Source organism: Aegilops tauschii, chromosome 4 (assembly GCF_002575655.3).
Source record: "Aegilops tauschii subsp. strangulata cultivar AL8/78 chromosome 4, Aet v6.0, whole genome shotgun sequence".
Classification (NCBI taxonomy): domain Eukaryota; kingdom Viridiplantae; phylum Streptophyta; class Magnoliopsida; order Poales; family Poaceae; genus Aegilops; species Aegilops tauschii.
Genome location: NC_053038.3, coordinates 297,217,067 through 297,239,342, shown reverse-complemented (window position 1 = coordinate 297,239,342; position 22,276 = coordinate 297,217,067). Strand labels below are relative to the sequence as shown.

General features: G+C 47.8%; 1 long non-coding RNA gene across 1 annotated transcript; it reads left to right on the top strand.

Annotated features, from left to right (window-relative positions):
• Positions 1-5,229: 5,229 nt before the first annotated feature.
• LOC109758351 (uncharacterized) lies at positions 5,230-8,335 on the top strand. The gene is made up of 5 exons (XR_002231783.4): positions 5,230-5,765; positions 5,955-6,025; positions 6,122-6,210; positions 6,968-7,010; positions 8,099-8,335. It is a non-coding gene; the product is annotated as an uncharacterized lncRNA (long non-coding RNA).
• Positions 8,336-22,276: the final 13,941 nt, after the last annotated feature.

Sequence of the window (22,276 nt, the reverse complement as noted above, 5' to 3'; positions counted from 1 at the left end):
TATGAGGTAACACTTTTAAGTAGCGGACTACAATATCCATTTCTTTTGTAGGACTACAATATCCATTTCTTTTTGTGCGCCTATACACTAACACGTCAATGCATTATGTTTAAAGTAAATGACCAATGGCACTAAATTATCTATTTACACCAGAAATACATAGGATGAGCGTTTGAGCCCTTTTTTTGTGAACGCGCCTCCACACCCGTACGATTGGCCGCGCCCGTGTGAACGTCCAAGTTATCGGTGCATCATCCCGAGTTATTGTCTTTTTTCTGGGGTGGACTTCACACTAGTTATTAACTGCTGACGCGTGCCCTGTGTACACAGTCTCGCATGACCTTCCCGCTAGCACGGTCCAAAATTAGTTTAAACTGGATGCGAACGATCTTGCGGGCGGCAAAATCTCCCGCCTCCTTCTAAAATTTCCGCCACCTAGTCTTGTTGGGGAACGTAGTAATTTCAAAATTTTACTATGCACACGCAAGATCATGGTGATGCATAGCAACGAGAGGGGAGAGTGTCGTCCACGTACCCTCGTAGACCGTAAGCGGAAGCGTTATGACAACGCGGTTGATGTAGTCGTACGTCTTCATGATCCGACCGATCCAAGTACCGAACGCACGGCACCTCCGAGTTCAGCACACGTTCAGCTCGATGACGTCCCACGAACTCACGATCCAGCAGAGCTTCGAGGGAGAGTTCCGCCAGCACGACGGCGTGATGATGGTGATGATGATGCTACCGACGCAGGGCTTAGCCTAAGCACCGCTACGATATGAACGAGGTGGATTATGGTGGAGGGGGCACCGCACACGGCTAAAAGATCAATGATCAACTTGTGTGTCTATGGGGTGCCCCCTGGCCACATATATAAAGGATGGAGGGAGGAGGAGGCCGGCCCTCATAGGGCAGCCCAAAGTGTGGAGTCCTATTAGGACTCCCTAGTCCTAGTAGGATTCCACCTCCCACATGGAATAGGAAAAAGGGAAGGGAAAATGAGAAGGAAGGAAGGGGGCGCCTCCCCTCCCTAGTCCAATTAGGACCAGTCCATGGGGAGGGGTGCGGCCACCCTTTGAGGCCTTTCTCTCCTTTCCCGTATGGCCCATTAAGGCCCAATACGAATTCCCGTAACTCTCTGATACTCCGAAAAATACCCGAATCACTCGGAACCTTTCCGATGTCCGAATATAGTCGTCCAATATATCGATCTTTACGTCTCGACCATTTCGAGACTCCTTATCATGTCCCCGATCTCATCCGGAACTCCGAACAAACTTCGGTCAGAAAATCACATAACTCATAATACAAATCGTCACGGAACGGTAAGCATAACAACATACATTGTTCCCTTTGTCATCGGTATGTTACTTGCCCGAGATTCGATCGTCGGTATCTCAATACCTAGTTCAATCTCGTTACCGGCAAGTCTCTTTACTCATTCCGTAATGCATCATCCCGCAACTAAATCATTAGTCACATTTCTTGCATGGATTATAGTGATGTGCATTACCGAGAGGGCCCAGAGATACATCTCCGATACACGGAGTGACAAATCCTGATCTTGATTCATGCCAACCCAACAAACACCTTCAGAAACACCTGTAGAGCATCTTTATAATCACCCATTTATGTTTTGACGTTTGATTGCACACAAAGTGTTCCTCCGGTTATTCGGGAGTTGCACAATCTCATAGTCCGAGGAACATGTATACGTCATGAAGAAAACAGTAGCAATAAAACTGTGACGATCACAACGCTAAGCTAATGAATGGGTCTTGTCCATCACATCATTCCCCTAATGATGTGATCCTGTTCATCAAATGACAACACATGTCTATGGCTAGGAAGCATAACCATCTTTGATGAACAAGCTAGTCAAGTAGAGGCATACTAGGGACACATTGTTTTATCTATGTATTGACACATGTATCAAGTTTCTGGTTAATACAATTCTAGCATGAATAATAAACATTTATCATGAAATAAGGAAATAAATAATAACTTTTATTATTGCCTCTAGGGCATATTTCCTTCAGTCTCCCACTTGCACTAGAGACAATAATCTAGTTCACATCGCCATGTGATTTAACATCAATAGTTCACATCTTTATGTGGTTAACACCCATAGTTCACATCGACATGTGACCAACACCCAAAGGGTTTACTAGAGTCAGTAATCTAGTTCACATCGCTATGTGATTAACACCCAAAGAGTACTAAGGAGTGATCATGTTTTGCTTGTGAGATAATTTTAGTCAACGGGCCTGTCACATTCAGATCTAGCTAATAGCTCCCACTTTCAATATGTATCTAGATCGAGACTTAGAGTCATCCAGATCGGTGTCAAAGCTTGCATCGACGTAACTCTTTACGACGAACTCTTTATCACCTCCATAACCAAGAAATATTTCCTTATTCCACTATGGATAATTTTGACTACTGTCCAGTGATCTACTCCTAGATCACTATTGTACCCTCTTGCCAAACTCTTGGTGAGGTACACAATAGGTCTGGTACAAAGCATAGCATACTTTATAGAACCTATGACTGAGGCATAGGGAATGACTTTTCATTCTCTTTCTATTTTCTGCTGTGGTCGGATTTTGAGTCTTTACTCAACTTCACACCTTTGCAACACAGGCAAGAACTCCTTCTTTGACTGTTCCACCTTGAACTAATTCAAAATCTTATCAAGGTACATACTCATTGAAATTCTTATCAAGCGTCTTGACCTATCTCTATAGATCTTCAAGCTCAATATGTAAGCAGCTTCATCGAGGTCTGTCTTTGAAGAACTCCTTTCAAATACTCCTTTATGCTTTCCAGAAAATTCTACATCATTTCTGATCAACAATATGTCATTTACATATACTTATCAGTAGTGCTCCCACTCACTTTCTTGTAAATACAGGCTTCACTTCAAGTCTGTATAAAACTATATGCTTTAATCAACTCATCAAAGCATATATTCCAACTCCGACATGCTTGCACAAGTCCACAGATGGATCGCTGGAGCTTGCACATTTTGTTAGCACCTTTAGGATTGACAAAACCTTATGGTTGCGTCATATACAACTATTCTTTAATAAATCCATTAAGGATTGCAGTTTTGTTATCCATTTTCCAGATTTCATAAAATGCGGCAATTGCTAACATGATTCGGACAAACTTTAAGCATCGATACGAGTGAGAACATCTCATCGTAGTCAACACCTTGAACTTTGTCAAAAACCATTTTCGACAAGTCTAGCTTTGTAGATAGTAACACTACTATCAGCGTCCATCTTCCTCTTGAAGATCCATTTATTTTCTATGGCTTGCCGATCATCGGGCAAGTCAACGAAAGTCCATACTTTGTTCTCATACATGGAACCCATCTCAGATTTCATGGCCTCAAACCATTTCACGGAATCTGGGCTCATCATCGCTTCCTCATAGTTCGTAGGTTCGTCATGGTCAAGTAACATGACCTCCAGAACAGGATTACCGTACCACTCTGGTGCGGATCTTACTTTGGTTGACCTATGAGGTTTGGTAGTAACTTGATCTGAAGTTACATGATCATCATCATTAGCTTCCTCACTAATTGGTGTAGGAGTCAGAGGAACAGATTTCTGTGATGAACTACTTTCCAATAAGGGAGCAGGTACAGTTACCTCATCAAGTTCTACTTTCCTCCCACTCACCTCTTTCGAGAGAAACTCCTTCTTTAGAAAGGATCCATTCTTAGCAACGAATGTCTTGCCTTCGGATCTGTGATAGAAGGCGTACCCAACTATCTCCTTTGGGTATCCTATGAAGACACATTTCTCTGATTTGTGTTTGAGCTTATCAGGTTGAAACTTTTTCACATAAGCATCGCAAGCCCAAACTTTAAGAAACGAAAACTTTGGTTTCTTGCCAAACCATAGTTCATATGGTGTCGTCTCAACGGATTTAGATGGTGCCCTATTTGACATGAATGCAGTTGTCTCTAATGCATAACCCCAAAATGATAGTGGTAAATCGGTAAGAGACATCATAGATCGCACCATATAAAGTACGGTTATGACGTTCGGACACACCATTACACTGTGGTGTTCCAGATGGCGTGAGTTGCGAAACTATTTCACATTGTTTCAAATGAAGATCAAACTCGTAACTCAAATATTCGTCTCCGTGATCAGATCATAGAAACTTTATTTTCTTGTTACGATGATTTTCCACTTCACTCTGAAATTCTTTGAACTTTTTAAATGTGTCAGATTTATGTTTCATCAAGTAGATATACCAATATCTTCTCAAATCATCTGTGAAGGTAAGAAAATAATGATACCTGCCGCGAGCCTTAATACTCATCGGACTGCATACATCAATATGTATTATTCCCAACAAGTCTGTTGCTTGCTCCATTGTTCCGGAGAACGAAGTCTTAGTCATCTTGCCCATGATGCATGGTTCGCAAGCATCAACAGATTCATAATCAAGTGATTCCAAAAGCCCATCAGCATGGATTTTCTTCATGCGATTTACACCAATATGACATAAACGGCAGTGCCACAAATAAGTTGCACTATCATTATTAACTTTGCATCTTTTGGCTTAAATATTATGAATATGTGTATCACTACGATCGAGATTCAATAAACCATTCACCTTGGGTGTATGACCATTGAAGGTTTTATTCATGTAAACAGAACAACAATTATTCTCTGACTTTAAATGAATAACCGTATTGCTATAAACATGATCAAATCATATTCATGCTTAACGCAAACACCAAATAACATTTATTTAGGTTCAGCACAAATCCCGAAAGTAGTGTGCGATTACACTACACCACGGTAGAGCTTACATGACACACTTCTGTGGGCAAAGGTTCAGTAATCTCCACAAAATAACTGTCGACGTAGCTTTTAAGTTTTATCTTCGGATCATATGTTGGCATAGGTACATTATTGTGGACACACTAAGTGTCGGCAACCACACAACGACAATGTATCTTTCAGTAATTGCTTAATAACATGTTATGTGTCGGTAGATGTCTGGGTTTTGACATTTTTTCAGTCGGCGTAGGTAGGTACTTAGCGACCTAACATGTGTCGGCGTACATAGGGTGTATGGACATGAACAAAGTGTCGGGGTAGGTGGACACGTGTCAATCGTTGGAAACTTGGCGCGGGATTTCGGTGCGGGTGGAAAATTTTCGGGTTTTTGTGCAAAATAACCTCCACCCCCGAGCAAACAATCCCCAAATCGAAAAACTCCACAACCCTAACCCATGCCCTATCGCCGCCCACCTCGCGCTCGATCCACGGTCCGGGCGCCATCGCCGCCGGCCTCGCCCTCGATCCAAAGTCCTACCGCCATCGCCGCCGGCCTCGCGCTCGACCCCGTCGTCAAGTCGTCGTCCCGGAGGTCGCACCCCCCTCCCGCAAGCTCCACCCCACATCCACCCATCCTCGCACTCTGCCCCCTCTCCCCGAGATCGAGCCGCGGTCCTCGCACTCCACAATCCGACGGCCTTCCTCGTGTCCTCCTGACATCCAGCCGTTGTCCTCGCGAATCTCCATCCCTGCTACCTCCGGGGCTCCATCGTCGTGCTCCCGCTGCTGACGGATCTGCTGCTATCGGGGCTCCATTGCCGGCCTCCCGCTGCTGCCGGACATGCTGATGCCAGGGATCCATCTCCAGGCTCATTACGCTGCTACCGGACCTGCTGCCAGGGCTCCATCTCCTTCGAGCTATGCCCCTCCCGAATCCAGTCGTCCCCGTGCCTTGAGGTAAGCGTCAACTCCTCCTAAGTTTTCCTTTGCTGTACTGCTGCACTTAATTCATATGTCGTTGCTTGTGACAGTAGACAACCGGACAAGAATGTGTTTCTGTTGCTTGATTGTTTTGTACTGCTATTTGCCTGAATAATGAATAATGATTGTTGCTTCACCGATGCAAAACTAACACTGTGGCACTAGCCAACTTTAGATACTTGGCAAATTTGATATTAATGGTGCATCGTGGAAAAAACGTGGTTGTCTAAGCCTAGGTACATCAAAGTTTCCTTTTTCCCCAACTCATAAGCGGTATAATTATGTCATGAACTGTTCTGATATCTCTGTTTGTGGTGATTGGGTTGGTGTAGATGAGTCGACAACGAAGCTCGGGGACGTGATATGGCGCTCGGTGTAGGTGGCCATGGTGGACCCGAAGCTGGCTGAGATAAGCGATGGGGTCAGTGTTGTGCTCCTCCCATTCTCATTAACCAAATAGTGCAGACTGTGGCTGTATGACTCGTGTATATATCCACTTGGACCACCAAAATCAAACTGATAGCAAGAACTTGATATAGTGCTAAGTTATAGTTCGTAAACAGATCCATATTAGTTTAGAGATCCGCACAACAAATTTATACATTCAGAATGACCACCAAAATCCAGCAGCACAATTAACTAGATTGGAAGAATTTATTTGATTAATATGTGCACATGAAACAACAAATTAACCCGTGTGAACTATCCACATCGGTCTGAGTTATGCTGAACTTTTTGATCTTTTTACTAACCACATCGGTGGTCTAAAAGAATTAATGAGTAGCAACACAGACTAAGAAATTGCTATTTATCTTATCTATGCTGAGAAACCGGACACTGAATTTACCAACATGGAAGGATTCCTCAAGAGCACATCAGCACCTGAAGCTGCTGCTGTCGCAGCTCTACAATTTTTCTTCTTTCCGGACGCCCGACAGCCCAAGCATGCAAGAGTAGCAGCACGAGCAGGCCGTGCCGTGCAACATCAGCAGAGCACTCTCAGTGCAGCGGAACTACTCGGGCATCTCTGATGACAGTATATTTGATACTGAAGTTGAAGATTGTAGCACGGCATTCGTACGAGTAATAATTACATGTAGGCCTATTTTTGAATGCCTATTTTTCAGTTGTTTTGGGAATCAGACCAAAGAGTAATGATTGTTGTTGTCTTGTTGCAGATCAAAGATGCCAAGAAGACAACTAATGTGTCAGGAGGTGCAGGTACTAACAGCAGTTGCCTCTACTTGTTGAAGCTTTAGATTTTTATTTCCTCTTTAAATAGATCATAGATGGTAACCTCAGCTTCATCCTCAATGGCTCGTGATATTGTAGTATCTCTTCATCTAATTTATACATTACAAGTAAACTGAATGTGTCAAGACAATGTACAAAGAAGTGCAACATAACTACATAAGGCCCAACCATGTTTCCTCTATAGCATATAAAAGTTTAGTACTATCTACTACTGCCAGTTCTTAAATATTATTACAACCTACAACTCTTAGTATCTGACAAGCCCATTTCTTTATAAACTACTACTGCCTGTTCTTAAATATAACAAGCTACAACTACTACTATGAGTTGTTAACAAATAATATTGCTGACCAGGAATCCTATCTTATGGTATTTATTGCCAAGTTTGTAGGCATCATCTTATCCTTTATAACCTGTTGCAGACTCACAGAGCTGCCATGTTAGCTTATTAACTTGCCACCAGTCTGAACTTTTGAGCTCCAGAATAGAATATTGTAATTCTGATGGTGTCGTGCGGCTCAATTAAGAAACGATTCTGCAGAAGCATATTGATAATCCATGTCCTGATCTTGGTCAAATATGTTACAAACTTGAAAATAGCCACATCCTAATTGTGCATCCTTTCCCCTTGTATTAGTTTAGTTTGTTTGTTGCCATACCAAGCTTATTTTTGAGAATGTGTTTTACTCGTGATAAGCATTTCTGTAGCATATATGCACAAGTAGATTTTCTGGGAATGCTCTTGCTAATAATTCTGGGACATGGAACCAAAAGGAACTCAAGTGTGTTGATCAAATGATGTTGACAAAAATAGCAGAACATTGTTTCCTGTGGTGATTGATTCCTGTGGAGAAGGATGCCCGCAACACTACACTTCACCGCATAGGAACAAATATATTTGTGTGTATTCATGGTCATATAACAATGTTACTCTCACATGAACAACCAAGTATAAGCTAGCATGTGCTGCTCTAGCCTAACAATCTTCATATGAGCTTTGAACAACTTTTGGAATGATTGCACTTTCGTGACAAATTCATATGGAATATTTTCAGCTACTTATCCACACCTAGCATTGGATGTGAGGAGGACTTGGAGTGTCATGGAACACATATGGCTGTTTGTAGTATTTTGGACCAACCAACTTCAATCATTTCTTGAATCTTATGTGTGTTGTGGACCATTTGGTGCTTCAAGTGTTTTGGAGTAGAAACTTTGTGCTCATGTATGTGATTTATGTGTTCTGGACCATTGTTTGAATTAGTTCAGACTAGCAAATAGTGGCCCTTTGACTTGTGTGTTCTGGATGGTCAAACTATGCCTGTGAACCCCAGATAGGTCATCATCTCAACTAGCACAGCAGGTATTCCGAGGCACCAATGGCCGTCGTGTGGCGCACGACCTGCCTCGTGGGTTCCATCTGAAAGCAAAAATGTTTCAAAGGAGTCAAATGACAGTGTGTGAATTGTTCAAAATATTATTCTAAGAAATAACTATGGCTTATCCAACTTTGGGGTGAATGCGGTCACGGGATCCTAGTGTTAGAGTTAGTAAATTCGTTTAACCCGAGTAGAAGAGAGTTCAGAGTCCCAGAGTAAAGGTCGAGGAGTAAAAGATCCTAGTACCACCCAATGGCGACGTGGGCCCGTAAGACACACAACCATGTTAGTAAAAGTTTTATAATGTCTAGACTCCACTTCGGCCAAGGAGTGTGGAAAGGGGGATTCCTACAGGCAGTCGGCTCTGATACCAACTTGTGACGCCCCTGATTCAATCGTACACTAAGCATGCACGCAAATGTGTACGATCAAGATCAGGGACTCACGGGAAGATATCACAACACAACTCTAAAACATAAATAAGTCATACGAGCATCATAATACAAGCCAGGGGCCTCGATGGCTCGAATACAAGTGCTCGATCATAGACGAGTCAGCGGAAGCAACAATATCTGAGTACAGACATAAGTTAAACAAGTTTGCCTTAAGAAGGCTAGCACAAATTGGGATACAGATCGAAAGAGGCGCGTGCCTCCTGCCTGGGATCCTCCTAACTACTCCTGGTCGTCGTCAGCGGGCTGCACGTAGTAGTAGGCACCTCCAGTGTAGTAGGAGTCGTCGTCGACGGTGGCGTCTGGCTCCTGGGCTCCAGCATCTGGTTGCGACAACCAGGTAGAAAGGAAAGGGGGAAAAGAGGAAGGAAAGCAACCGTGAGTACTCATCCAAAGTACTCGCAAGCAAGGAGCTACACTACATATGCATGGTTATATGTGTAAAGGGCCATATCAGTGGACTGAACTGCAGAATGCCAGAATAAGAGGGGGATAGCTAATCCTGTCAAAGACTACACTTCTGGCAGCCTCCATCTTGTAGCATGTAGAAGAGAGTAGATTGAAGTCCTCCAAGTAGCATCACATAGCATAATCCTACCCGGCGATCCCCTCCTCGTCGCCCTGTTAGAGAGCGATCACCGGGTTGTATCTAGCACTTGGAAGGGTGTATTTTATTAAGTATCCGGTTCTAGTTGTCATAAGGTCAAGGTACAACTCCAGGTCGTCCTTTTACCGAGGGACACGGCTATTCGAATAGATAAACTTCCCTGCAGGGGTGCACCACATAACCCAACACGCTCGATCCCATTTGGCCGGACACACTTTTTTGGGTCATGCCCGGCCGCGGAAGATCAACACGTCGCAACCCTACCTAAGCACAACAGAGAGGTCAGCACGCCGGTCTAAATCCTATGGCGCAGGGGTCTGGGCCCATCGCCCATTGCACACCTGCACGTTGCGAGGGCGGCCGAAAGCAGACCTAGCCTAGTAGGCGTTCCAGTCCAATCCGGCGCGCGCCGCTCAGTCGCTGACGTCACGAAGGCTTCGGCTGATACCACGACGTCGCGTGCCCATAACTGTTCCCGCGTAGTTGGTTAGTGCGTATAGACCAAATGGCCAGACTCAGATCAAATACCATGAACTCGTTAAGCGTGTTATTTTGAAGTAACCGCGGACGCCGTCCAGGGCCAGGCCCACCTCTCACCTAGGCGGTCTCAACCTGCCCTGTCGCTCCGCCACAAGATCCACTCGTGGGTACTCCTACGAGCCGACCCAACTTTAGTCCCCACAGGTATCATGTATAGAGTATATAAGCATATACCCGTGATCACCGCCCAAGTGATCACGGCCCGATAGTATAGCACATCAGACGGACAAGAATGTAGGGCCACTGATGGAAAACTAGCATCCTATACTAAGCATGTAGGATTGCAGGTAAAGGTAACAACAGTAGTAGCAAGGATAGGCTATGCATTAGGATAGGATTAACGGAAAGCAGTAACATGCTACACTCCTCTAATGCAAGCAGTATAGAGAAGAATAGGCGATATCTGGTGATCAAGGGGTGTGGGGCTTGCCTGATTGCTCTGGCAAGAAGGAGGAGTCGTCAACAGCGTAGTCGGTCGGGGCACCAGCAGCGGCGTCGGTCTCGTATTCTACCGGAGAGAAGAGGGGGAAGAAACAATGAATACAATGCAAACAGATGCATGACGATGCATGACATGACAAAGCGTGATGCTAGGTGTGCCCTAACGCGGTAGTAGGTGATGCCGGCGAAGGGGGGAACATCCGGGAAAGTATTCCCGATGTTTCACGTTTTCGGACAGATGGACTGGAGGTGAAATGTTGCAGGTTCACTATGCTAGGGACGTGTGGTGAACGAACGGGCCGCGTATCCGGATTCGTCTCGTCATTCTGAGCAACTTTCATGTAGAAAGTATTTTCATCCGAGTTACGGATTATTTTATATGATTCTCTAAACATGTAATCATATTCTGGAATTACTTAATTTAACAGAAAAGGAATATGACATCAGCATGACGTGATGATCACCTCAGCAGTCAACAGAGCGGCTGACCAGGTCAAACTGACCAGTGGGTCCTATCTGTCATACACAGTGGACTAACAGAAGTTTAAACTAACAAAATTTAGGTTAGTTAACTACTGGACCCCACCTGTCAGTGCCTCATTTATCTAACTAATTTATTTAATTATAAAAATGTTTTAGGTAAAATAATTATGCGGTGGGGCCCGCATGTGAGCGCCACTGGGCTGCCCAGTCAGCACATTGACTGGGTCAACCCAGTCAACGGGGCCCGTGGGGCCCGCTGGCAGCGACCCAGGGGGTGGCCCCAGGTCGGCCTCATCGGACGCCGGCGTCGGAGTTGGCTCCGGTGAGCCAAAACACGGCAGAGGGCGCCGGCGAGCCTCGGGATTTCGCCTCGGTGGCCCAAAACGGGTGTGGCTACTCCCAAACGAGAGCTAGCGACGTCGCGCGTCGCATGGACCTACGGGTTGGTTTCGGGGATGACCGGAACGACGCCGATGAGCGGCGGAGGCGGCGCCGGAGTTCGGGCATGGGCGGATCCGGCATTACACGGCACGATGGAGCGAGCTAGCTAGCTCTACGGGGCCCTACGCGCGTGCTGAGCACGATGAGCATCTGCGCATGACCATTTGGTCACCGGACGGCTGCCAGCGACGAGGTTGCGTGGTGGCGAGCTCAGGCGAGTCGAGATCGGGCACTAGCGGTCGAAATCGACGGCGAGGAAAAGGGTGGGAGGGAGCTGGAGCTCACTGTGAGAGCGTAGGGTCTGGGCAGCGGGCGCGGGGAGAACCGGTGGAGCAGGTCGACGGCGAGGTCGCGCGGTGGCCGTACATGAGGAAGAGGAAGAATGCGACGGCGGTGGCGCTCCCGGTCCGATCCAGTGTCGAGGAAGAAGAGGCGGACCACGACGGAGCTCCCGGACTTGTTGGAGCGGCGAACGATGGTCGGTGGCCGCGGGAACGACGGCGGCACGTCGGCGACCGCGCTCGGACGGTGGGGAAGGAGGGAGCGGCGTGGATCTGGGGGGAGAGGGAGAGGCGCAGAGGCGAGCGAGAGGGGGGCAAGTGGGAGAGATGGGTGGAGGCCGAGGCGTCGGGGCGGCCTTATCCCCTCCCGGCGTCGGTGCGGGCGAGGTGGTCGGGCGGGGACATGCCCCTGTTGCGACCCCGGTCGGGGGAACAGGGGGGAAGGCGACCCGGGGAGGGGCTGGGCCGGCGGTTGGCCAGCTGGGCCAGGTGGGCCGGGCTGGCCTGCGAGCAAGGGCCGCCTGGTCCAGTGAGGGAGGGGGATCTTTTTCTTTTCTTTTCTTTATTTTTCTTTTCTGTTTTATTTCACTTTAAAAATACTTAGGCACTTTCTAAAAAAATGTTTTCTCCACAATAATTACCAGTGCAATATCTGGCACCCACCGAACATTTTTGTTTTGACTTTTGAAAACTTTGTGTGTTTGTCACTAATTCATTTTTTTGAATTTGAAATGTTTTGAACTAACAGTTGATTAGCAATCGTAACAGAGATGACATGGCATCATCAGGAGAGTTTTACTGTAGCCTAATTATCCGGCCGTTACAAATCACCTCCACTACAAGAAATCTCGTCCCGAGATTTAGGAGGTAGAAGGAAACAGTGCGGGGTATTCATCACGCAGGCGATCCTCGCGTTCCCAAGTGGCTTCATCTTCAAAATGGTGCGACCACTGGACTTTGAGGAACTTGATCGCCTTCTGACGTGTGCGGCGTTCAGCTTGGTCGAGAATGCGGACCGGATGCTCTTTATAGGAGAGGTCCTGCTGCAATTCGAGCACTTCATGATCCACTGCTCGGATTGGGTCCTTGAAGCAACGGCGGAGCTGTGACACATGGAACACATCGTGAACCTGAGAAAGGTTCAGCGGAAGCTCCAGTTGGTATGCCACTTTTCCATGCCTTTCGAGAATAGTGAATGGGCCAATATAGCGAGGAGCTAGTTTGCCCTTGATCCCGAAGCGGTGAGCACCCTTCATTGGTGTGACTCGAAGATAAGCCTTTTCGCTAGGTTGATAGACCATGTCTTTATGATGACGGTCATACTGACTCTTCTGACGCGACTGAGCAGTCTTGAGATTCTCACGAATAATGCGGACATGTTCTTCGGCATGTTGGATAATATCCGGACCAAAGAGTGGACGTTCCCCAGTTTCTGACCAGTTCAGAGGGTTTCGGCACTTTCGTCCATATAACACTTCGAAGGGGGCCATCTTCAGACTAGCTTGACAGCTATTATTATAAGAGAACTCAGCATACGGGCGATATTCCTCCCATTTCTTGCCGAAGGAAATAACACAAGCTCGAAGCATGTCTTCGAGAACTTGGTTGACACGTTCAACTTGCCCTTGCGACTGAGGATGAAACGCAGTACTGAATGACAGCTGAGTTCCCATAGCTTCTTGGAAACTTGCCCAGAATCTTGAAGTGAATAAGTTGCCACGGTCTGAGCTGATAACCAATGGAATACCGTGGAGTGAAACAATCCTGGACATATAGAGCATTGCCAGCTGACTAGCAGTGATCGTTTCTTTGACCGCCAGAAAATGTGCAACTTTGGAAAGCCGGTCAATGACGACAAGAATAGCATCATTACCTTTCTGTGATTTGGGAAATCCAGTGACGAAGTCCATCTCAACATGGTCCCATTTCCATTCAAGAATGGAGATAGGTTGCAGAGTTCTAGCAGGCCTTTGATGTTCTGCTTTGATACGACGGCAAACGTCACACTCAGCAACATAACGAGCAATGTCTTGCTTCATATTAGACCACCAGAATCTCTGACGGATGCCTTGGTACATCTTTGTACTACCAGGATGGATACATAGAGGCGTATCATGAGCTTCTTTCATAACTTCCTGAGTCATATCCAGGTTTTTCTCTGGACATGGCACCACTAGGCGGCCCTTGAAGTACAAAGTGCCATCATCAGCAATAGTGAAGAATGAGGGCTTTCCTTTTGCGAGGTAGCGCTTAATCTTGTGGGATTCAGAGTCATATCCCTGTATTCTCTTGATGGAGTCCAAGAGATCTGGTTCGACAGCCAGGGTATTGAGCGAACCCTGGGAAACAACACGGAGTTTCATCCTGCGAAACTCCTTAGGAGGGGGAGCGAGTGCACCCGGAGGAACAATATGGAGGTTCAGCTTTTTGAATTCTTCAACAAGCGAGGGCTGAATTTTGTGAACCTGGAGGTGGTTGCAATAAGACTTGCGTCTCAAGGCATCAGCCATTACATTAGCCTTGCCTGGCGTATAGGAAATACCCAAGTCAAAGTCTGCAACAATCTCCATCCATCTCTGCTGACGGAGGTTCAGGTCTGGCAGAGTAAACAGATACTTTAGACTTTGGTGGTCAGTGAAGATCTCGCAACGATTACCGAGAAGGTAATGTCGCCACTGTTTCAGCGCATGAGTGACAACAACAAGTTCGAGGTCATGAACTGGGTAGTTCTCTTCGTGAGGGCGCAATTGCCGAGAGGCATAAGCAATCACTTTGCGGTCTTGCATTAGGACACAGCCTAATCCTTGACGGGAAGCGTCGCAGTAAATGACGAAGTCCTTCTTAGTATCAGGTGGAGCAAGCACTAGAGCAGAAGTCAACTTGTCTTTGAGTGCCTGGGAACTTTCCTGACATTTGTCTGTCCATTGGAACTTGACGCCCTTATGAATAGGTTAGTCAGAGGCCTGGCGATCTTGGAGAAGTTCTCGACGAATCGACGGCAATAGCTGGTGAGACCGAGAAAACTTCTGACTTGCTTAACGTTCTTGGGAGGAGTCCAATCAAGGATAGCCTGGACTCGTTCAGGGTTGACGGAAATTCCATCCTTAGAGATGACATGCCCAAGATAGGTTACTTCGGGTAGCCAGAATTCACATTTGGAGAACTTGGCATATAGTTGATGCTCTCATAGCTTTTCCAACACAAGACGAAGATGTTCAGCATGTTCCTCTTCGTTCTTCGAAAATAACATGATATCATCCAGATAAACGACGACGAACTTGTCGAGGTAATCCATGAATATATAGTTCATCATACGAGAGAAGGTGGCTGGAGCATTGGTTAAACCGAAAGACATGACGGTGTACTCATATGAACCATATCGAGTCACGAAGCGGTCTTTGGGATATCCTCTTCACGAACACGGATCTGGTGGTAACCCAACCTCAAGTCGAGCTTAGAGAACACTGACGAACCCGCCATTTGATCATACAAATCATTGATCCGAGGAAGAGGGTATTTATTCTGAATGGTAGCTTGGTTTATAGGACGGTAGTCTTGAACTAATCGGTTTGTCCCATCCTTCTTCTTGACAAAGAGAAGGTGCTCCCCAAGGAGAGCAACTTGGGCGAATGAATCCTTTGCGAAGAGATTTGTCAATTTCCTCCTTAAGCTCAAGGAGTTCATGCGGCGGCATCTTGTAGGGTCGTTTGGCTATAGGAGTGGTGCCTGGTTTCAAGTCAATGATGAATTCGACAGCTCTAGTAGGGGGAATCCCTGGAAGTTCTTCAGGAAAGACGTCGAGGAATTCACGCACGACGGGAATGCTTTCAATGCCCTCTAGTGGTGCAGCGTTCAGTGCATTCAATGCATAGAGCCTGGCCTCGGCATTTTGCACCAGATGAGCTTGGTAAGTAACTATTTCATCTGAAGGGTGAAGTAGATGGACGGTCTTAGTGGCGCAAACTATAGAAGCAGTATGCGCTTTCAACCAATCCATCCCCAAAATGAGGTCGATGTAAGACGACTTCAGGATAATGGGAGAGGCATAGAATTCCAGCCCTTCGATTTGCACGGGGACGCCGATGCCAACCAGGGAGGTTTGACACTGTCCCACGGGGTTTTTGACCACTACCGAGGTGTTCATCTCCTCACATTTAACATCGTGCTTGTATGCAAAATATTCTGACATGAATGAATGTGATGCACCTGTATCAAATAAAACGGATGCTGGTACTGAATTTACGAGGAGTGTACCCATCACAGTAGCAGGCTGGTCTTGAGCTTCATTGAGATCAACGTGGTTGGCATGAACACGACCATAAGACTTGGCCTTGTTGCTGCGGGGCTGGTTGCTTCCATGGCCAGTTGCTGGAAGGGCCAGTTGATTCTGGTTCTGGTTCCATTCTCTAGCACGGTGTCCTGGTTGTCCACACCTGAAGCACATACCATTATTGGGAGTGGGAACAGGAGCTTGGGGTGGTGGAGCTGGAAGTCTTGGCTGCCTAGATGGTGGTGTAGGCAGACAAGGTGCAGCATAGGTCTGCCTTGGGGCAGATGCATTTGGACGATACATGTTGTTCGGGATCCATATCTTACGCTTCTGCGAGGGCGGGCCCGAAGATGAGCCCGTGTCACGGTTGCGCCTGTGAGAGCTCTGGTATTCCTGCAGACCAGTTTCGACATTGATGGCCTTGTTCACCAAGGTGGCAAAATCAGCAAAGTCATGCACTAGAAGTGCGAGCTTGATGTCAGCTTGAAGGCCGTCACGGAACTTCTCCTGTCTAGGGGCATCAGTTGCAATGTCCTCTTCAGCATAGCGAGACAAGTCCAGAAACTCTCGTTGATAAGCTTCAACAGTTTTGTTGCCTTGGGTGAGGTTGCGGAACTCACGCTTCTTCCAGTCCATGACTCCCTGAGGAATGAAGAGGGCACGGAAAGCAGCTTGGAAGTCTGGCCAGGTGATGATTGTTCCAGTTGGCAGAGTACGCCTGTGGCTGTCCCACCATTGTGCTGCGGGTCCCTTCAGGAAGAAGGAAGCAAAGGTGACATAGCTGGCAGGGGCTACATCGGCAGACTCCATCTCATAGGTGATGTCACGGAGCCAGTCATCAGCATCCAGAGGCTGAGTTGAGCTGCGGTACATAGTTGGGTTGAGGCGCATGAAATCTTGCAGAGTTACTGGGGTTGGCTGTTGGTCCATATTGGGGCGAGGAAACTGTGCCATCATATTTTCCATGAATTGGTGGTTCAGTTCAAACTGTTGGATCATACCAGCCATGTACTCAGGTGGTGGTGGGGCATTGCCACCACTACCACGACCACCTGGTCTAACCATCCTGCTAATATATAACAGGGGTAGTTCAGCATTGAGAAATTTGCAAAGACAAGAATCATTCATGATGAAACATGCATAATGAAAGGAGCACGATAGCTACTACATAGTAGTCGGCATAACTTACAAAAGGGGTCATGCATAGAGTTCAGTACACAGAGTTCAGTACACAGAGTTCAGTACATAGACTAAAACACCATAGGTGGCACACAGGCTCGCGGCGAATGCATCTAACACTAACAAGCAAGCCTACATCAGTCCCAAGAGGTACTGTGGAGGTAGGTGTAGCCTGAAAGCTGGTAGTGTCGCATCAGGAACTCCACGTCAGCAACCTGGGGTCCGCGAATACTCTGGTGCAGAACCTGACGCTCAGGTGGCAGAAGAGGACCAAGTGCGGGAGAGTAGCTTCCCACATCTGGCCAGCCGACACCCTGGGGCATCACAGTCCTGGCTAGGTAGATTGCAGAATGGGGCAGCTCTCTAGATCGGACAAAGGGGTGCAACAGCTTCAGAGCACGGTAAAGGTGCTGACGGGTGGTGTACAACTCGTGGCAAAGAGCTCGGTTAGCTCGATCCAGCCCATCATCATGCAGAACCAGGTTCTGATGGTAGAAGGGCTCTCAGGTGACAGTGGAGTAGGCAGCAGTATAGTATCCCTCCGCACCAACATCAGATGCGATAGCAATGTGCCTGAAAGGGGAGGTGTCCAACTCACGATACTCTCCACAAAGACGTGTCAGAGCAGCATAAGCAGCATCGTCGACAGCCATATCGATGGTCACTCCAACACCATGAGCGGTGTGCAACACAGTAGTGGAGTCATACCCCCGAGAGTAGAGGTGGACGATGGCACGGTACTGCTCCTGGTTAAAGTCCTGGTACTCCTTGTAGACGGTGTACTCAGGGTGCCAGCGATAACCCAGATAGGTCATCATCTCAGCTAGCACAGCAGGTGATCCCGAGGCACCAATGGCCGTCGTGTGGCGCACGACCTGCCTCGTGGGTTCCATCTGAAAGCAAAAATGTTTCAAAGGAGTCAAATGACAGTGTGTGAATTGTTCAAAATACTATTCTAAGATTTAACTATGGCTTATCCAACTTTGGGGTGAATGCGGTCACGGGATCCTAGTGTTAGAGTTAGTAAATTCGTTTAACCCGAGTAGAAGAGAGTTCAGAGTCCCAGAGTAAAGGTCGAGGAGTAAAAGATCCTAGTACCACCCAACGGCGACGTGGGCCCGTAAGACACACAACCATGTTAGTAAAAGTTTTGTAATGTCTAGACTCGACTTCGGCCAAGGAGTGTGGAAAGGGGGATTCCTACAGGCAGTCAGCTCTGATACCAACTTGTGACGCCCCCGATTCAATCGTACACTAATCATGCATGCAAATGTGTACGATCAAGATCAGGGACTCACGGGAAGATATCACAACACAACTCTAAAACATAAATAAGTCATACAAGCATCATAATACAAGCCAGGGGCCTCGAGGGCTCGAATACAAGTGCTCGATCATAGACGAGTCACAGGAAGCAACAATATCTGAGTACAGACATAAGTTAAACAAGTTTGCCTTAAGAAGGCTAGCACAAACTGGGATACAGATCGAAAGAGGCGCATGCCTCCTGCCTGGGATCCTCCTAACTACTCCTGGTCGTCGTCAGCGGGCTGCACGTAGTAGTAGGCACCTCCAGTGTAGTAGGAGTCGTCATTGACGGTGGCGTCTGGCTCCTGGGCTCCAACATCTGGTTGCGATAACCAGGTAGAAAGGAAAGGGGGAAAAGAGGAAGGAAAGCAACCGTGAGTACTCATCCAAAGTACTCGCAAGCAAGGAGCTACACTACATATGCATGGTTATATGTGTAAAGGGCCATATCAGTGGACTGAACTGCAGAATGCCAGAATAAGAGGGGGATAGCTAATCCTGTCGAAGACTACGCTTCTCGCAGCCTCCATCTTGCAGCATGTAGAAGAGAGTAGATTGAAGTCCTCCAAGTAGCATCGCATAGCATAATCCTACCCGGCGATCCCCTCCTCGTCGCCCTGTTAGAGAGCGATCACCGGGTTGTATCTGGCACTTGGAAGGGTGTATTTTATTAAGTATCCGGTTCTAGTTGTCATAAGGTCAAGGTACAACTCCAGGTCGTCCTTTTACCAAGGGACACGGCTATTCGAATAGATAAACTTCCCTGCAGGGGTGCACCACATAACCCAACACGCTCGATCCCATTTGGCCGGACGCACTTTTCTGGGTCATACCCGGCCGCGGAAGATCAACACGTCGCAGCCCTACCTAAGCACAACAGAGAGGTCAGCACGCCGGTCTAAATCCTATGGCGTAGGGGTCTGGGCCCATCGCCCATTGCACACCTGCACGTTGCGAGGGCGGCCGAAAGCAGACCTAGCCTAGTAGGCGTTCCAGTCCAATCCGGCGCGCGCCGCTCAGTCGCTGACGTCACGAAGCCTTCGGCTGATACCACGACGTCGAGTGCCCATAACTGTTCCCGCGTAGTTGGTTAGTGCGTATAGACCAAATGGCCAGACTCAGATCAAATACCAAGAACTCGTTAAGCGTGTTATTTTGAAGTAACTGCGGACGCTGTCCAGGGCCAGGCCCACCTCTCACCTAGGCGGTCTCAACCTGCCCTGTCGCTCCGCCACAAGATCCACTCGCATGTACTCCTATGAGCCGACTCGACTTTAGTCACCAAAGGTATCATGTATAGAGTATATAAGCATATACCCATGATCACCGCCCAAGTGATCACGGCCCGATAGTATAGCACAGCAGACGGACAAGAATGTAGGGCCACTGATGGAAAACTAGCATCCTGTCAGTGCCTCATTTATCTAACTAATTGATTTTAATTATAAAAATGTTTTAGGTAAAATAATTATGCGGTGGGGCCTGCATCTCAGCGCCATTGGGCTGCCCAGTCAGCACATTGACTGGGTCAACCCAGTCAACAGGGCCCGTGGGGCCCGCTGGCAGCGACCCAGGGGGTGGCCCCAGGTCAGCCACGTCGGACGCTGGCGTCGGAGTTGGCTCCGGTGAGCCAAAACGCGGTGGAGGGCGCCGGCGAGCCTCGGGATATCGCCTCGGTGGCCCAAAACGGGTGTTGCTACTCCCATTCGAGAGCTAGCGACGTCGCGTGTCGCATGGAGCTACGGGTTGGTCTCCGGGATGACCGGAACGACGCCGACGAGCGGCGGAGGCGGCGCCGGAGTTCGGGCATGGGCGGATCCGGCATTACACGGCACGGCGGAGCGAGCTAGCTAGCGCTACGGGGCCCTACGCGCGTGCTGAGCATGATAAGCATCTGTGCATGACCATTTGGTCGCCGGACGGCTGCCAGCGACGAGGTTGCGTGGTGGCGAGCTCGGGCGAGTCGAGATCAGGCACTAGCGGACGAAATTGACAGCGAGAAAAAGGGTGAGAGGGAGGTGGAGCTCACTGTGAGAGCGTAGGGTGTGGGCAGCGGGCGTGGGGAGAACCGGTGGAGCAGGTCGACGGCGAGGTCGTGCGGTGGCCGTAGATGAGGAAGAGGAAGAATGCGACGGCGGTGGCGCTCCCGGTCCCGATCCAGTGTCGAGGAAGAAGAGGGGGACCACGACGGAGCTCCCGGACTTGTCGGAGTGGCGAACGATGGTTGGTGGCCGCGGGAACGATGGCGGCACGTCGGCGACCGTGCTCGGGCGGTGGGGAAGGAGGGAGCGGCGTGGATCTGGGGGGAGAGGGAGAGGCGCAGAGGCGAGCGAGAGGGGGGCAAGTGGGAGAGATGGGTGGAGGCCGAGGCGTCGGGGCGGCCTTATCCCCTCCCGGCGTCGGCGCCGGCGAGGTGGTCGGGCGGGGACGTGCCCCTGTTGCGACCCCGGTCGGGGGAACAGTGGGGATGGCGACCCCGGGAGGGGCTGGGCTGGCGGTTCGCCAGCTGGGCTAGGTGGGCTGGTCTGGCCTGCGAGCAAGGGCCGCCTGGTCCAGTGAGGGAGGGGGATCTTTTTCTTTTCTTTTCTTTATTTTTCTTTTCTGTTTTATTTCACTTTAAAGTACTTAGGCACTTTCTAAAAAAATGTTTTCTCCACAATAATTACCAGTGCAATACCTGGCACCCACCGAACATTTTTGTTTTGACTTTTGAAAACTTTGGGTGTTTGTCACTAATTCATTTTTTTGAATTTGAAATGTTTTGAACTAACAGTTGATTAGCGACAGTAACAGAGATGACATGGCATCATCAGGAGAGTTGTACTGTAGCCTAATTATCCGGGCGCTACAATTGTTGTCCAATATGTGTTCATCTTGATGTTGTTTGTTGATCGCATTTGACATTGTATATAGTATATGTATCAAATCATTGGTTTGGCTGTACACTACATTTCCAACAATTTATCTGCTGGTAAACAGATTCTTGCAGAGTAATTGTCAGCCATGGTTACTACCTAGCTAGACAGAATAAGTGTAAGCAATTTGTACGTACCTAGCTAGACAGAGTATGTGTCGTCCAAGGTATGTACCTATCTAGACAACATAAGTGTCGGCAAAGGTATATACCTAGCAGGACAACTTATGTGTTGCCAAATGTGGGGTCTATGTTCACACCCCGTCTGTCGCCGTAGCTAGGGTGTATGCCCACAAATCGTGTGTCGGGGTAGGTAGGTGTATGTGCACAGGGAAACTGTCGGAGTAGGTAGGGTGTATGCCGACTCAAAATGTGTCGGCAAATGAACTTCTGTCAGCAATGCCTTTCCCCACAGCAAGTCCTCCAACTGTTCAGTCTTCTGTCAGCATATGTGTTAGCTACAAATTATGTGTCGGCAAAGACACCATATGCCGACAGATTGATGTGTCACCAATACTTGACCGTGATGTAGTGTGATGATCATATCCATCTTGGAACCACTTCCAACACACATCGTCACTTCACCCTTAACTAGTCTCTGTTCATTCTGCAACTCTCGTTTCGAGTTACTAATCTTAGCAACTGAACTAGTATCAAATACCGAGGGGTTGCTATAAACACTAGTAAAGTACATATCAATAACATGTATATCAAATATACCTTTGTTCACTTTGCCATCCTTCTTATCTGCCAAATACATGGGGCAGTTCTGCTTCTAGTGGTCAGTCCCTTTGTAGTAGAAGCACTCAGTCTCAGGCTTAGGTCCAGAGTTGGGCTTCTTCACTTCAGCAGCAACTTGCTTGCCGTTCTTCTTGAAGTTCCCCTTCTTCCCTTTGCCCTTTTTTTGAAACTAGTGGTATTGTCAACCATCAACACTT